We start from the raw sequence: 18,888 nt of genomic DNA, 5'->3' as shown, positions 1-18,888 counted from the left end.
CGATCGCGTCATCCGTGACGCGATCCTCCGCCTCCGCCTGGCGCCGCTCACCCGCCGCAACATCCCGCCGGCCATACGGAAGCGCCGGCGGGATGTTAACCCGACGATCGCCGCATACAAAGTGTATAATACACTTTGTAATGTTTACAAAGTGTATTATACAGGCTGCCTCCTGCCCTGCCACCCTAGTCTGCACCAAGCACACTGATTTCCCCCCCCCCCTGCCCCAGATCGCCCACAGCACCCATCAGACCCCCCCCTGCCCACCCCCCAGACCCCTGTTTGCACCCAATCACCCCCCTAATCACCCATCAATCACTCCCTGTCACTATCTGTCAACGCTATTTTTTTTTTATCCCCCCCCCTGCCCCCCGCTCCCTCCTGATCACCCCCACCCACCCCTCAGATTCTCCCCAGACCCCCCCCCATGTACTGTATGCATCTATCCCCCCTGATCACCTGTCAATCACCTGTCAATCACCTGTCAATCACCCGTCAATCACCCCCTGTCACTGCCACCCATCAATCAGCCCCTAACCTGCCCCTTGCGGGCAATCTGATCACCCCCCCACACCAATAGATCGCCCGCAGATCCGACATCAGATCACCTCCCAAATCCATTGTTTACATCTATTCTCTCCTCTAAACACCCACTAATTACCCATCAATCACCCATCAATCACCCCCTATCACCACCTGTCACTTTTACCTATCAGATCAGACCCTAATCTGCCCCTTGCGGGCACCCAATCACCCGCCCACACGCTCAGATTGCCCTCTGACCCCCCCTTATCAATTCACCAGTGCATTAATTACATCTGTTCTTCCCTGTAATAACCCACTGATCACCTGTCAATCACCTGCCAATCACCTATCACCCATCAATCACCCCCTGTCACCCCCTGTCACTGCCACCCATCAATCAGCCCCTAACCTGCCCCTTGCGGGCAATCTGATCACCCACCCACACCATTAGATCGCCCGCAAACCCGCCGTCAGATTACCTCCCAAATGTATTGTTTACATCTGTTATCTTCTCTAAACACCCACTAATTACCCATCAATCACCCATCAATCACCCCCTATCACCAACCGTCACTGTTACCTATCAGATCAGACCCTAATCTGCCCCTTGCGGGCACCCAATCACCCGCCCACACGCTCAGATTGCCCTCAGACCCCCCCCCCCCCCTTATCAATTCGCCAGTGCATTAATTACATCTGGCCTTCCCTGTAATAACCCACTGATCACCTGTCAATCACCTGCCAATCACCTATCACCCATCAATCACCCCCTGTCACTGCCACCCAACAATCAGCCCCTAACCTGCCCCTTGCGGGCAAACTGATCACCCACCCACACCAATAGATCGCCCGCAGATCCGACATCAGATCACCACCCAAGCGCAGTGTTTCCATCTATTCTCTCCTCTAAACACCCACTAATTACCCATCAATCACCCATCAATCACCCCCTATCACCACCTGTCACTGTTACCCATCAGATCAGACCCTAATCTGCCCCTTGCGGGCACCCAATCGCCCGCCTACACGCTCAGATTGCCCTCAGACCCCCCCTTATCAATTCGCCAGTGCAATATTTACATCTGTTCTCCCCTGTAATAACCCACTGATTACCTGTCAATCACCTATCAATCACCCATCAATCACCCCCTGTCACTGCCACCCATCAATCACCCCCTGTCACTGCCACCCATCAATCACCCCCTGTCACTGCCACCCATCAATCACCCGCTGTCACTGCCACCCATCAATCAGCCCCTAACCTGCCCCTTGCGGGCAATCTGATCACCCACCCACACCAATAGATCGCCCGCAGATCCGACGTCCGATCACCTCCCAAGTGCAGTGTTTACATCTGTTCTCTACCCTAAACACCCACTAATTACCCATCAATCACCCCCTGTCACTGCTACCTATCAGATTAGACCCCTATCTGCCCCTAGGGCACTCAATCACCCGCCCACACCCTCAGAATGCCCTCAGACCCCAGCCCTGATCACCTCGCCAGTGCATTGCTTGCATCTATTCCCCCCTCTAATCACACCTTGAGACACCCATCAATCACCTCCTGTCACCCCCTAGCACACCTACCCATCAGATCAGGCCCCAATTTGCCCCGTGTGGGCTCCTGATCACTCGGCCAAACCCTCAGATCCCCCTCAGACCCCCTTCCGATCACCTCCCCAGTGCATTGATTGCATCTATTTTCCCCTCTAACCACCCCCTGAGACACCCATCAATCACCTCCTGTCACCCCCCTAGCACTCCTATCCATCAGATCAGGCCCAATACAACCTGTCATCTAAAAGGCCACCCTGCTTATGACCGGTTCCACAAAATTCGCCCCCTCATAGACCACTTGTCATCAAAATTTGCAGATGCTTATATCCCTGAACAGTCATTTTGAGACATTTGGTTTCCAGACTACTCACGGTTTTGGGCCTGTAAAATGCCAGGGCGATATAGGAACCCCACAAGTGACCCCATTTTAGAAAAAAAGACACCCCAAGGTATTCTGTTAGGTGTATGACGAGTTCATAGAAGATTTTATTTTTTTGTCAAAAGTTAGCGGAAATTGATTTTTATTGGGGGTTTTTTTCACAAAGTGTCATTTTTCACTAACTTGTGACAAAAAATAAAATCTTCTATGAACTCGCCATACACCTAACGGAATACCTTGGGGTGTCTTCTTTCTAAAATGGGGTCACTTGTGGGGTTCCTATACTGCCCTTGCATTTTAGGGGCCCTAAACCGCGAGGAGTAGTCTAGAAAACAAATGCCTCAAAATGACCTGTGAATAGGACGTTGGGACCCTTAGCGCACCTAGGCTGCAAAAAAGTGTCACACGTGGTACCGCCGTACTCAGGAAAAGTAGTATAATGTGTTTTGGGGTGTATTTTTACACATACCCATGCTGGGTGGGAGAAATTTCTATGTAAATGGACAATTGTGTGTAAAAAAATCAAACAATTGTCATTTACAGAGATATTTCTCCCACTTAGCATGGGTATGTGTAAAAATACACCCCAAAACGCATTATACTACTTCTCCTGAGTACGGCGGTACCACATGTGTGGCACTTTTTTTACATCCTAAGTACGCTAAGGGGCCCAAAGTCCAATGAGTACCTTTAGGATTTCGCAGGTCATTTTGCGACATTTGGTTTCAAGACTACTCCTCACGGTTTAGGGCCCCTAAAATGCCAGGGCAGTATAGGAACCCCACAAATGACCCCATTCTAGAAAGAAGACACCCAAAGGTATTCCGTACAGAGTATGGTGAGTTCATAGAAGATTTTATTTTTTGTCACAAGTTAGCGGAAAATGACACTTTGTGAAAAAAAACAATTAAAATCAATTTCCGCTAACTTGTGACAAAAAAATAAAAACTTCTATGAACTCACCATACTCCTAACGGAATACCTTGGGGTGTCTTCTTTCTAAAATGGGGTCATTAGTGGGGTTCCTATACTGCCCTGGCATTTTAGGGGCCCTAAACCGTGAGGAGTAGTCTTGAAACGAAATTTCTCAAAATGACCTGTGAAATCCTAAAGGTACTCATTGGACTTTGGGCCCTTTAGCGCAGTTAGGGTGCAAAAAAGTGCCACACATGTGGTATCGCCGTACTCAGGAGAAGTAGTATAATGTGTTTTGTGGTGTATTTTTACACATACCCATGCTGAGTGGGAGAAAGATCTCTGTAAATGGACAATTGTGTGTAAAAAAAATTAACAAATTGTCATTTACAGAGATATTTCTCCCACCCAGCATGGGTATGTGTAAAAATACACCCCAAAACACATTATACTACTTCTCCTGAGTACGACAATACCACATGTGTGGCACTTTTTTGCAGCCTAACTGCGCTAAGGGGTCCAAAGTCCAATGAGCATCTTTAGGCTTTACAGGGGTGCTTACAATTAGGCACCCCCCAAAATGTCAGGACAGTAAACACACCCCACAAATGACCCCATTTTGGAAAGTAGACCCTTCAAGGTATTCAGAGAGGGGCATGGTGAGTCCGTGGCAGATTTCATTTTTTTTTTGTCGCAAGTTAGAAGAAATGGAAACTTTTTTTTTTTTCTCACAAAGTGTCATTTTCCGCTTACTTGTGACAAAAAATAATATCTTCTATGAACTCATTATGCCTCTCAGTGAATACTTTGGGATGTCTTCTTTCCAAAATGGGGTAATTTGGGGGGTATTTATACTATCCTGGATTTCTAGCCCCTCATGAAACATGACAGGGGGTCAGAAAAGTCATAGATGCTTGAAAATGAGCAAATTCACTTTTTGCACCATAGTTTGTAAACGCTATAACTTTTACCAAAACCAATAAATATACACTGAATGTTTTTTTTTTATCAAAAACATGTTTGTCCACATTTTTCGCGCTGCATGTATACAGAAATTTTACTTTATTTGAAAAATGTCAGCACAGAAAGTTAAAAAAATCATTTTTTTGCCAAAATTCATGTCTTTTTTGGTGAATTTAATAAAAAGTAAAAATCGCAGGAGCAATCAAATAGCACCAAAAGAAAGCTTTATTAGTGACAAGAAAAGGAGCCAAAATTCATTTAGGTGGTAGGTTGTATGAGCGAGCAATAAACCGTGAAAGCTGCAGTGGTCTGAATGGAAAAAAAGTGGCCGGTCCTTAAGGGGTAGAAAGCCCTAGGTCCTCAAGTGGTTAATATGCTGTCAGTGCTGTGGCATTGAGCTCCTTGTTTGATGATTGTAGGCGCTGCTATTTGGCCTGAGGAAGTGGGTATGCACCCACGAAACGCGGGCTCACCTGGGGCTCCCCCAATCATGCTTCCCCTCCAGCAATTTGCGCAGCATTATTGTCTGTCAGAGAGGATTGAGGAAGAAATTACTCACCTCCTTCCGGACCAGGCTTTGCGTTCCACTGTTAGCTTTACTTCCTGCAATTAGTGATGAGCAAAAATGCAAATATTCTTTTCGCCAAAATAAGTACAATTTTCGCTTTGACAAGTGAAAATTCACCCGAATATTTTAGTGTTTATTTTTGACTAATGTCTACGATTTTTGTGGTAAATGAATGAGCAGTAGCAGTAGCTAGCTGTGGAGTAGCTAGCTAAGAAGCTGTGGGCCCCAGTGCAAGTTGTGCATTGGGGCCCACCAAGCTCTCTATACATTGATACGCCACACCAAAACCAATCAAGGACAACCACAGTGTCAGAGGTGCAAGAAAGGGATGGGAAACAGTGTGTTAATGATCACTGCTATTCTAATCTTCTATAGAAGTAAATATTATAAGCATAGGACCAATAAAGAGCTAATACTGTGGTTGAGGGTGGGCCCCTCGAGGCCCCTCTAGCCCAAGGGCCCCGATGCGGTGGCTACCTCTGCACCCCCTTTTGCTACACCCCTGGTAGCTAGCTAAGCTCTCTCTACTCCTACCACATCCACTAACTCTTACCAACAGAGGCTGGTGTGTCAGAGAGTTAGTCTTCTCAGGGGGCTGTCTGTTGTCTGATTGGTTGTAGTTATATGGTTCCTGGGTCAGTTCTGCAGCTAAGAATCATGGGAGACCTAATATGGGGAGAGAAGACATTACTTCCTATCAATTTTCGATGTTTCATGCTAAGCACATGTCGAATATAGCAGTTATTTTCGAAATTTAGTATTTGGATGAAAATATGGCACTTTCCCTTTAAATTTCGCTGTTGGGCGAAAAGGCGAAAACTTAAGCTAATTTTAGTGAAAATTCGGCAAAAGCGAAAATGGGATTTTCGATGCGAAAATGACTTCGGCGAAAATTCGGAGGGAAACAATGCCTGCAATGCCCCCCACTGTACTCTAGTGGGCAGCATTGCAGTAAGCGAACCAAACGGTGGAACGCAATTGCTTCCCCGCTTCTCTCTGACAGACAATAATGCTGCACAAATCGCTGGAGGGGAAGCACGGATGGGGGAGCCCCAGGTGAGGGGGAGGTCCGACCCCCCCCAACTGCTGTGCCTACTGCTCTCCTTTCCTGGCTGCTACCACCTCCCGCTCATACGGGGATTAATTATACTACTTATAGGGGGTGGGCAGCATCCTGAAAAGTTTGCCTCAGGCTGCAAAAGGTCTAGAACCGGCCCTGGCCAAGGGCCTCATTTAATCTTAAGTCTTCTCTGATTTGTAATGTCGATTTCTACTTACACCTAATTTAGAAGCAGGTGATTTACTCAGGAAGGATGTAGGACTTCCAGGTACAGAGTGTATTGTGCATCTGTTGAAGCAGGTCATCATGAAAAGTATGAATATCTCTAGAGTTGGGCCGAACCTCCGATTTTAGGTTCGCAAACCGGGTTCGCGAACTTTCGCGTAACGTTCGGTTCGCGTTAAAGTTCGCGAACCGCAATAGACTTCAATGGGAATGCGAACTTTGAAAAAAAAAAATTATGCTGGCCACAAAAGTGATGGAAAAGATGTTTCAAGGGGTCTAACACCTGGAGGGGGGCATGGCGGAGTGGGATACACGCCAAAAGTCCCCGGGAAAAATCTGGATTTGATGCAAAGCAGCGTTTTAAGGGCAGAAATCACATTGAATGCTAAATGACAGGCCTAAAGTGCTTTAAAACATCTTGCATGTGTATACATCAATCAGGTAGTGTAATTAAGGTACTGCTTCACACTGACACACCAAACTCACCGTGTAACGCACCGCAAACAGCTGTTTGTGTAGTGACGGCCATGCTGGACTGGTGCGCACCATGGCGAGAGTGCAGGTTTTGGTGGCTTTACAGCCCATATGGTCGCCTGGCTGATGTAGCTGAATGACAGAACAGTGACTGTCCAGCTGATCAAATTTGGTCTGACCACAATGAAGCAACGACCTTATTATCTTTTGTGTGCCCCCCGAGACACTCATCTAGGCGCCGGTCATTGCTTCATTGTGATACGCAAGCCCCTTCACCACGGCAAGGTAATGATCACGAAGGGGAATGGGCGCATGTACATGCCTTTTCTTTTGTTGTTGCAGCTGCCCGCAGTGCAGCCAGAAAAATTAGGCAGTCATGTACACGCACCAGAAAAATTATTACAGCGGCCAAATTCAGCAATCCGCCTGGAGTCCCGGACCCTGTTGGTGGTGGCGGAGAAGGTAGTCAAGGCAGACATGCTGTGTGGAGGGACTGGGAGCGACTTAGTCTTCTTGGGGCAGGCCAGGCAGCCAGTCACACGGCGTGCAGGCAGAGATGCTGTGTGTGCGGGGACTGACTTAGTCTTGGGGCGAGCAGCAGCCCTCCGGGATCCATGCCTCATTCATTTTGATAAAGGTGAGGTACTTAAAACTTTTGTGACTTAGGCGACTTCTCTTCTCAGTGACAATGCCTCCAGCTGCGCTGAAGGTCCTTTCTGACAGGACGCTTGCGGCAGGGCAGGAGAGAAGTTGGATGGCAAATTGGGACAGCTCTGGCCACAGGTCAAGCCTGCGCACCCAGTAGTTCAAGGGTTCCTCATCGCTGTTCACAGCAGTGTCTACATCCACACTTAAGGCCAGGTAGTCGGCTACCTGCCGTTCCAGGCGTTGGTGGAGGGTGGATCCGGAAGGGCTACGGCGAGGCGTTGGACTAAAGAACGTCCGCATGTCCGACGTCACCATGAGATCGCTGGAGCATCCTGTCTTTGACTGCGTGGACACGGGAGGAGGATTAGTGGCAGTGGTACCTTGCTGGCGTTGTGCTGTCACATCACCCTTAAAGGCATTGTAAAGCATAGTTGACAGCTGGTTCTGCATGTGCTGCATCCTTTCCACCTTCAGGTGAGTTGGTAACAGGTCCGCCACTTTGTGCCTGTACCGAGGGTCTAGTAGTGTTGCCACCCAGTACAGCTCATTCCCCTTGAGGTTTTTTATACGGGGGTCCCTCAACAGGCAGAACAGCATAAAAGATGACATCTGCACAAAGTCGGATTCAGTACCCTCCATCTCCTCTTGCTCTTCCTCAGTGACGTCACGTAAGTCAACCTCCTCCCCCCAGCCGCGAACAATACCACGGGAAGGTTGAGCAGCACAAGCCCCCGGCGACGCCTGCTGCGGGTGTTCTCCTTCCGCCGTCCCCTCCTCCTCCTCCTCCTCCCCCAAAGAAACACCTTGCTCATCATCCTCTGAGTCTGACTCATCTTCTGCACACGACTTCTCTTCTTCCTCCTCCTCCCCCCTCTGTGCTGCCGCAGGTGTTGAGGAAACAGCTGGGTCTGATGAAAATTGGTCCCATGCCTGTTCCTGCCGTAACGGTTCCTGGTCACGCTCATTCACAGCTTCATCCGCCACTCTACGCACAGCACGCTCCAAGAAGTAAGCGTAGGGAATTAAGTCGCTGATGGTGCCCTCACTGCGGCTCACCAGGTTGGTCACCTCCTCAAACGGCCGCATGAGCCTGCATGCATTTTCCATCAGTGTCCAGTTGTCGGGCCAGAACATCCCCATCTTCCCAGACTGTTTCATTCTACTGTAGTTGTAGAGGTAGTGGGTGACGGCTTTCTTCTGTTCTAGCAGGCGGGAGAACATGAGCAGGGTCGAATTCCAGCGAGTCGGGCTATCGCAAATGAGGCGTCTCACCGGAATGTTGTTTTTCCGCTGAATTTCCGCAAAGCGTGCCATGGCTGTGTAAGACCGCCTCAAATGCCCACAGACCTTCCTGGCCTGCTTCAGGACATCCGCTAAGCCAGGGTACTTTGCCACAAATCTTTATACAACTAGATTCATGACATGTGCCATGCAGGGTATGTGTGTCAGCTTCCCCATATGCAAAGCGGCAAGCAGATTGCTGCCGTTGTCGCACACCACGTTGCCTATCTCCAGGTGGTGCGGGGTCAGCCACTCATCCACCTGTTTCTTAAGAGCAGCCAGGAGAGCTGCTCCAGTGTGACTCTCCGCTTTGAGACAAGACATGTCTAAGATGGCGTGACACCGTCGTACCTGGCATGCAGCATAGGCCCTGCGGAGCTGGGGCTGTGTAGCTGGAGAGAACTGCCACTCAGCCAAGGAGGAGGAGGACAGCGAAGAGCATGTAGCAGGAGGAGAGGAGGTGGCAGGAGGCCTGCCTGCAAGCCGTGGAGGTGTCACAATTTGGTCCGCTGCGCCCTGCTTGCCATCGTTCACCACCAGGTTGACCCAATGGGCTGTGTACGTAATGTAGCGGCCCTGCCCGTGCTTGGCAGACCAGGCATCCGTGGTCAGGTGTACCCTTGACCCAACGCTCTTCGCAAGAGATGACACCACTTGCCTCTCAACTTCACGGTGCAGTTGGGGTATGGCCTTTCTCGAAAAATAAGTGCGGCCTGGCATCTTCCACTGCGGTGTTCCGATGGCCACAAATTTACGGAAGGCCTCAGAGTCCACCAGCCGGTATGGTAACAGCTGGCGAGCTAACAGTTCCGCCACGCCAGCTGTCAGACGCCGGGCAAGGGGGTGACTGGCCGAAATTGGCTTCTTCCGCTCAAACATTTCCTTCACGGACACCTGACTGCTGCTGTGGGCAGAGGAGCAGGAACCGCTCAAGGGCAGAGGCGGAGTGGAGGAGGGTGCCTGTGAAGGTGGAAGGGAGAAAGCGGCAGAAGCAGATGATGCACCTGAAGGAGGAAGAGGAGAAGGAGGGTGACTTTTCTTTTGTGTGCTGCTGCTGCTTTTGCTCAGGTGGCCATCCCATTGCTGTTTGTGCCTTTTCTCCAGGTGCCTTCGTAAGGCACTTGTCCCTACGTGAGTGTTGGCCTTTCCACGGCTCAATTTTTGTTGGCAGAGCGAACAGATGGCTTTGCTCCGATCTGAGGCACACACATTAAAAAATGTCCACACCGCTGAGCCACCCTGGGATGTGGGCACTATGGGGACCTCAGCAGCTGATGCTGAAGGGCAAGTTGGCTGGCTGTACATAGGTGGCGATACACGGTGCCGGACACTGCCACCAGCTGTTTCTGACGAAGAGCTGCCCCAGCTTCTTTCAGCAACTTCTCTCCTCCTACTACTCTCTGACTCCCCCTCTGAACTGTCCCCCTCTTCATCTCCTCTATTGGGAACATACAGAGGATCCCTATCATTGTCATCATCGTAATCATCCTGCCCAGCTTCGCTTGCCTCAGACAAATCCAAACATGCACCATCAGTAGGTCCTTCATCCTCCTTACACGTTACATCCATAGTGTTGCCGCGTAACTCAGACATATGAGCTGGTGAAAATTCATCTGGCTGTAACAACAATGGCTGTGCATCAGTGATTTCAACACTAAATAATTCTTGCGAAGTGTCAAATGCAGCGGAAGTGGTGCTAGTAGTAGCGCTGGTGGCTGAGCAAGATGAGGTGTTCTGTGTCGCTAAATACTCAACCACGTCCTGACAATCTTGGGAGGTGATGGGACGTGCCTTCTTCCGAGCACTGTACTGTGGGCCAGGTCCACACGAAATTACATTTACACGACCTCGCGCAGACCTGCCGGGTGGCCTTCCTCTGGCTCTGGCACTACCTCTTCCTCTACCTGTTTTGTCCATATCGGGTATGCACGGAGTGGTATATCACACTGCGTGCACTCACGTAGGTAGGTGGGTTCACTTAACTGCACAGGTATGTGCACTGATGCGGTGGGTTCACTGAACAGAACAGGTATACAGTGGCGGGTTCACAGAACAGGTATGCAGTGGCAGGTTCACTGAACAGAAGAGGTATGCAGTGGCGGGCGAGTCATTGTACTCAAATATAGGACATGATGATGGCCTACGGGCCGTTAAGTATTTTTTGGAGATGAGCAATATGATAGGTCCAAGGAAAATGTTGGTACTGGAATTGCTGGACTTTGTGTTGAAGCATAATTTCTTTACGTTTGACTCGCGCTTCTACCTCCAGGTCAGGGGGGTGGCGATGGGGGCCAAGTGTGCCCCGTCCGTCGCCAACTTGTTCCTGGGATGGTGGGAGCGCGAGGTTGTCTGGTCGGAGGATATGGGCCGGTTCCACCCCTTTATCTTGGGGTGGTACCGGTTCATAGATGATTTGTTCATCCTGTGGCAGGGACCACGCAGTCTTTGCATAGAGTTCTTTGAGACTCTCAACGTCAATAGACTCAACTTGTTCTTGACCTACCGGATCTCGGATTCGGAGGTTGAGTTCCTAGATGTGATCATTAAGAAAAATGTGAGGGGTGAGTTATCCACCTCCATATTTCGGAAGCCTACTGCGGTTAACAGCCTATTGCAGTTTGGGTCACACCACACCACTCATTTGAAACGGAATATCCCGACGGGACAATTTATCAGACTTCGCAGAAACTGCACGGAGATTGAGGATTTTGAGAGAGAGGCCAACATATTAAAACAGAGATTCCAGAGCAGAGGATACCCCCGTAAGTGCATTGAACAAGCCCTTAGGAGGGCTAGGGCCACCCCAAGGAATGAATTATTGAGATCCAAATACAGGCCCAAGGACAATAAAGTTAGGATTACCACCCCCTATAATACACAGTGGAACCAACTATATCAAATTCTGAAGAAACATTGGAATATTCTGAGAAATGACAGTGATCTGAGACCATTTCTAACTGAGCAGCCTAGCCTCACGGCCAAACGGGCACCGACTTTAAGGAATATCTTATGTAGAAGCCACTTGGAACAGGCTAGTGTGGCGAGATCCATCAGGGGCAGCTTCCCGTGTGGTGGTTGCAATATGTGCCCCCACATGCAAAAGAAATTGTTTGTTACAAGTAAACATAGTGGGAAAAGGTTCCCCATACGGCAATTCATCAACTGTAAAACAACAGCTGTGATTTATTTAATCCAATGTCCATGTGGGTGGCAATATGTGGGACAAACTAAAAACGCCCTCAAGCTACGATTGCAAAAACACTGTTCAGTGGCAAGGCTCGCTAGCCGTGATCGGACGGAGGGCAGGACACTTACGATCTTAGCAGCACATGCTCTTCATTGTCACGGTGGGTCATTGGAGGGATGGTCCTTCTGTGGCCTTGAGACTATCAAAATGAATATTAGAGGTGGTGATATTGTTAACAGGTTACTTAGGGCTGAATTACAATGGATTTTCAGGTTGCAAACTAGGACCCCGTTGGGACTTAATGAGGAATTCAGCTTTTGTTGTTTTCTTCCTCAGTGATCCTAGAGAGTCACTCATATATATGCATATATATATATACATAGGTCTTTTAATATTCAATATTTAGGATGTATCTGGATGTGTGCTCCTCCTTTTCCTTCCTTTTTTTCTCTCTTTCACTTTATGTATAGAACTACAGGTTTCATATGGATATTGATTGAATTTTAACATATTGCCCCTTGTTTTTTGGATAGTAGGTCACATGGTAATACTTGTCTTGAGAGTTCTGGATATATGGACCTGATGATTGGGTTAGTATGGTTATGCAATGCATAGCATATATATTTACTAGTCACTTCACTCTGGTTGTCAATATATACACATGTATTTTGGTTGTGAGTACCAGATACATGGATTGTGCATGATTACACACATATACATTTATATATTTTTTAGTGTTACACTATTTTGTTAGCACATTGCATTTTTGTTCCACTTTTGTTGCACCTTGATGTGTCCATGGCTGGGTGTTGTGGGTATCGCTCAGCCATAGACTGTGTGAGCACAATACATGTTTTTGCATGATTGATGTTTGCGTCATGTCTGGCCCGGTGTAGTGAGTATCATCTGGCCGACATATAACAGTATTGTTTACCAGTGAGATGAAATTTTGCAATTTTTGCACCAGGTTTTATGGTATTTTATTGGGCTATGTATTCATTACTGTTGCTTTGTATTTATTTTTAGGATATGGTTGGTGTTCACTCATATATGGACAAGACACATTGGATTCGTGGATTCGTGTTCTATTTGGCATTCATTGCTTGATATATTCTCTGTTGATTAAGGATGCACCCAATATTGTTGTGTTTAATAGACAAGATAGGTATTTGAGGTTACATGTATACAGTCTGTTGGATATAGACTACCCAGTCACATAGGTCTCTGTCCCGGTTCTTCACATATAAAACCAAAAAAAATTTTTATGATACATGGCATTATGTGGGACTTTTGAGGCATTTACCCCTCATACACTTTAGCACGTGTTGCACTTTATGGGCAGTGGATTAGTGGTTAATCCCAGCCCTTTTGTATTTTTGTATTTTTTGCATTTTTTATAAATTTTTTATACTTTTGTAGCTTCTTGATTGATGGGGTCAGTTTGGCCCCATCTTTCTCTTCCCTTTTTTTGCACATGGCACTTTTTTCTAATTGTTTGCACATGGGGTTTTTCCTCTCATAATATATGTATTTGAATGGGGACACATCAATTAATTTATTTATTTATATATATATATTTTCTAGGTGCATGTATGCATAATTGCACATCCATACGCTCACTGTATACATATAATGTTACAGCGTGATTCAGCATACGTTTTGGCCATTTTGGCCAAACATAAACATGTATGTATATATTTTTTACTTATGTGTACCTGCTTTCTACACAAGAGGGCGGTGTTGTATTGTTGTTTGTTTCCTTGCCATGTACATTTTTTCACGTATGTGTTTTGTATATATATATATAATATTTGTGTATCTTTATATGATTCCTATTTGTGCATTTATCCATATTTTATTATATTATATATATTGCGCATTATTTATATATTGTTGTTATGCGCTCCAAGTTCCCTCCGTGTGCTGCTGTACATTGAAAACGAGGCTTGAACTCGGCGGTGCGCCGGAAGGGGGATGCGCGTCTATGACGCGATGCCCAGTCCGGCGGGGGGTGTGGCCACGCCCCTCGATCGTTTTGCTCCACGGATAGGGTTTTTAAGGGATTGCGGTAGTTTGATACACTGTCTCCGACGAAGGACAGCAGTCCGACACGCGTTAAATAGACAGTGAGCCCAGCCTCGCACAGCGGACAGCAGCATCACTTGGGGGTAAGTGGACTTATTGCACATTCTGGCACACGCTGGCTGTCTTGGTGTCATGGACGCATGCTTCTATGGCAGCTTATGTGGATCTGTATGCACCTTCATGATTTGATTTCCCCCATTGCATGCAGGATATCTATACCCATATATATATATGGGACTTATTTCTTAGCATCTGTTACCAGTGTTTGCTGTATGCAGAGTGTTGGGCTCTGTGTGTGTTTTTAATTGCTTTTATTATTATCCCTTCATTAAATAAAATTCATTATTTACTTGCTTGGAGTTTTGCTGTTTTTGTGATTGTTTGGTTCAGTATGGACTTCTGTGTGTTTTTCTAATGGTTTGCTGGTCCATGAACATGGATTTACTATACTATTTTCTATTTGTGCTCAAAGTTTTGTTGTGTTGTATGCAGTGGCGGGTTCACTGAACAGTACAGGTATACAGTGGCGGGTTCACAGAACAGGTATGCAGTGGCAGGTCCACTGAACAGAACAGGTATGCAGTGGCGGGTTCACTGAACACAACAGGTATGCAGTGGCGGGTTCACTGAACAGTACATGTATGCAGTGGCGGGTTTACTGAATAGTACAGGTATACAGTGGTGGGTTCACTGAACAGAACAGGTATGCAGTGGCGGGTTCACTGAACAGAACAGGTATGCAGTGGCGGGTTCACTGAACAGTACAGGTATACAGTGGCGGGTTCACAGAACAGGTATGCAGTGCCGGGTTCACTGAACAGAACAGGTATGCAGTGGCGTGTTCACTGAACAGAACAGGTATACAGTGGCGGGTCCACTGAACAGAACAGGTATGCAGTGGCGGGTTCACTGAACACAACAGGTATGCAGTGGCGGGTTCACTGAACAGTACAGGTATGCAGTGGCGGGTTCACTGAACAGTACAGGTATACAGTGGCGGGTTCACTGAACACAACAGGTATGCAGTGGCGGGTTCACTGAACAGAACAGGTATGCAGTGGCGGGTTCACAGAACAGGTATGCAGTGGCAGGTTCACTGAACACAACAGGTATGCAGTGGCGGGTTCACTGAACAGGTATACAGTGGCGGGTCCACTGAACAGAACAGGTATGCAGTGGCAGGTTCACTGAACACAACAGGTATGCAGTGGTGGGTTCACAGTACAGGTATGCAGTGGTGGGTTCACAGAACAGGTATGCAGTGGTGGGTTCACAGAACAGGTATGCAGTGTTGGGTTCACAGAACAGGTATGCAGTGGTGGGTTCACAGAACAGGTATGCAGTGGTGGGTTCACAGAACAGGTATGCAGTGGTGGGTTCACAGAACAGGTATGCAGTGGTGGGTTCACAGTACAGGTATGCAGTGGTGGGTTCACAGAACAGGTATGCAGTGTTGGGTTCACAGAACAGGTATGCAGTGGTGGGTTCACAGAACAGGTATGCAGTGGTGGGTTCACAGAACAGGTATGCAGTGGTGGGTTCACAGAACAGGTATGCAGTGGTGGGTTCACAGTACAGGTATGCAGTGGTGGGTTCACAGAACAGGTATGCAGCCAGGAACAAGCTAAGCCTAACTAATCTTTCCCTATGAGAGAGAGTGTGCAGCAGCTCGCCCTACTCTCACTAATGCAGGCCGACGAGTGACTGTAATGGCCGCCGCTGCCTGCCTTATATAAGGGGGGTGGGGCTCCAGGGGCTAGTGTAGCCTAATTGGCTACACTGGGCCTGCTGACTGTGATGTAGAGGGTCAAAGTTGACCCTCCATGTGCATTATGGGGCGAACCGAACTTCCGCAAAGGTTCGCCTGCGGGACGCGAACGCGAACCACGGAAGTTCGCATGGAACCGTTCGGCCCAACTCTAAATATCTCTTGCAAGTCCACATGACCCACAAAAACTAGTAAATCATAAGAAAGAGAAAGGCACTTCAAAAGACTCACAAAACAATGAATCCTAAGTTGAAAGGTGTTTGAAGCCTATTTACACCTAAGCAATAACTGGCCACTAATTTGCTGTTGTCCAGTCCAGCATTAGACTGTATGTTCCTCATCACACACAACCACACATACACACACTGCTGCGTTTCCATATGTAGAGCAAAGTGAGACTTTATATGCACTGCAGCAGCTGCTGTGTGCCCTGCTTCTAGGGCCACTATACTTCTACTGTTCAGTTGCCTCTTGTGTGGTGCTGGTTGCCGTATACTAATCCCCCAGTGCAAGTTTTACGCTGCCCCCCCCCCAGCATTCTATACATAACAATCCATACGACGCACCAAAACCGGCCAAGGACAACCACAGTATCAGAGGTGCAAGAAGGGGATTGGGAAACATTTGTTAATGATTACTACTATTCAACTATCTGTAGATGTGATTATTACCAGCACAAGACCAATAAAGAGCTAATCTTGCAATTGAGGGACCATTTTGACCCAAGGGCTTAGGGGTTTTGCAACCTCTGCACCCCCTATAGCTATGCAACTATGTACATGCTTACATCACTTAGCATTATAATCTTAGCAAGAAGTGGCACTGAATAGAGGATAATTACTCCAGTCTTGGTTGCTGTGCACACCTGCAGTTTTGCCAAAGATGAAGCCTCCTCCTGCCCTACCTATAGAAATAATGTGCTTTCACCTTTAAAAAAAAAAAAAACTTAAAATGACACTTGCATTGGTTTTCTTGAAGTGGTTGTACTGAGGCTACCAATTTATCCACCAAGTATCCTTCACAGACTTTTCCTGATCCTTATTTTTTTACACTTTAAGTCACATATGACATATCAAATGCAGCATCTAATCCTTTTGTATTGCAGTGTTTGCTGTGAGGGTTTCACATGAAAACAAGAAGCCTGCTTTATGCCAGACAAGACGTAATGCAACAGCAGGAAGCAGCTAATCATATCATGCCTGTGGAGCAAGAGAGCACATCAACCACTTGCCATGGTGCTTCACTCTAGTATTAATAAAAATGAGTGCCTAACTCTTATACTTTGATTCTTTTGTATGCAGTAATTCCCTACTATTTCCATTTATTTTTCTCGGTGGAGTATGTGCAGAGATTCAGACAGTCCACAGTCTAAAATAACTGCTGTATTTGGAAGCTGTGTATTACAACTCCGACAGTTAAGAAGTATGTATTGAAGTATAGCAATATAAATGCTGAATATCATAGGGGAGCAAAAAAAAGCAGATGGTTGAATGTCAAATTTTGAAACACTTTATTTGTTGCCTTAAATTCTTTATCATTTTTTAATGGAACAATTAGTCTATTATTTGACAGTCATATTTTGAAAAGTATATCCCATGACATATGGTGTCTGCTTGATGAATACTTATAGAAAGCAGTCTCTAAAAAGGCTCACTTTAAAGGGAACCTGAGACAAGAAGCATTTCAGGTTCCATACATACCTGGGGCTCCCTTAAGCCTCCTCTAGGCCGTTTGTCCCTCGCCATCTCCCCAGGCGGCACTGGTCCCCGGCAATTAAGCCTGAAAGCCTGGCTGAGTCACGCTTCGACGCACATGTGCAGCCCGGCCAGGAGCGCTCTCCTGTCCCTCTCCTGCGACTGGAAGCATACTGCACTCTCCTGAGACAGGCGAGTGCTCCTGGCTGGGCTGCGCAGGTGCGATGAAGTGCGACTCAGCCAGGTTTTTGGACTTAATTGCCGGGGACCGGAGCCACCCGAGGAGACGGCGGGGGGACGAGCAGCCCTAAGGGGGCTTAAGGAAGCTCCAGGTAAGTATGGTACCTGAGACACTTCTCATCTCAGGTACACTTTTAAAGCAAAACCAATACTTCCGGTTCCGGCGCCTGGCGTGATGGCAGCATAAGCTGTGAGCTCCGACCTCGTTCACCTAAGCTGAGTCCCCCAACAGCTTAATTGCATCTCCCGACGGACCCTAAGAGGATGACAGCTCCCTCTGACACGGCCACCATCGACCGGTACTTACTGCGCACCCCGCGGGAAGGCAAACTACAGCGCCCGCCGAAAGACGCAGTTGCCCGCACTACCTCTAAAATGGCGGAGATTGTGGAGGAGGCTGCTCCGGACAACACCCAGCCGGAGACTCCATCAAGTTTGGACGGCGAAGAAGTTTTGAGACCCCAAGTAAACTATAAAATCCTGGATAGAGAAATGGTAGATATGCTAAAGCCTGAACTCTCCGCCATGATCTCGGAAACAATAGGGCAGCAAATGGCCGAGCTAAAGAAGGAACTAGCGGGAACTGAGGCTCGTGTAGTAACAATCGAGCAACGGACTAGTGGCCTAGAAAAACATGTCAGTGCGGTAGAGGACAAGGTGGAAGAAGCCCAGAATCTGGCCCAAACAGCATGCAATAAACAGGTCATTGTCTTTGATAAATTGGACGACCTCGAAAACCGCTCGAGGCGAAACAATTTGCGTATCATTGGGCTCCCAGAGGCGGTAAAGCCAGCAGAACTGTCAGCAATTTGCTCAAAAGAACTGCCTAAAGAACTGCCCAGAACGCATGCTGCCTAGACCAGTAATCGCAAGGTACCTAGACTTTTCTGAAAAAGCGGAACTTATGAGGGCCTACAGGGACAAGAAAAAACTGGAATACCAGGGCCACAAACTCCTGATGTTTGCGGACTATTCTGCACTCTGCAGAGGTAAACAAAGCCAGACAAGCCTTCAACCCAGCCTGTCAATCGCTGGTCAAAAAGCATGTTCACTTTTCACTGAACTATCCAGCCACATTACTTATCTATGACACAGATGGCAAAGCAACTTCATTTTTGTCACCTCAAGATGCGGAAAAATATATTTCTAATTTGCTACCAGGGTCCACTTCACCTCCAAGGCAAGGAACCGATATGCCTCGGTTGGAATCTCCTAACCGGCAATCTAGCCAGTCATCTTCTGCCTAGGACGAGTGACTGTAATCTGCGATATCATAGGGAGATGCTAAAAGTGTTATGCCTTTTTTGGATATTACT

This window comes from Hyperolius riggenbachi, chromosome 4 (assembly GCF_040937935.1).
Source record: "Hyperolius riggenbachi isolate aHypRig1 chromosome 4, aHypRig1.pri, whole genome shotgun sequence".
NCBI classification, from domain to species: Eukaryota; Metazoa; Chordata; class Amphibia; order Anura; family Hyperoliidae; genus Hyperolius; species Hyperolius riggenbachi.
Note: the sequence above shows the minus strand (reverse complement) of the source record.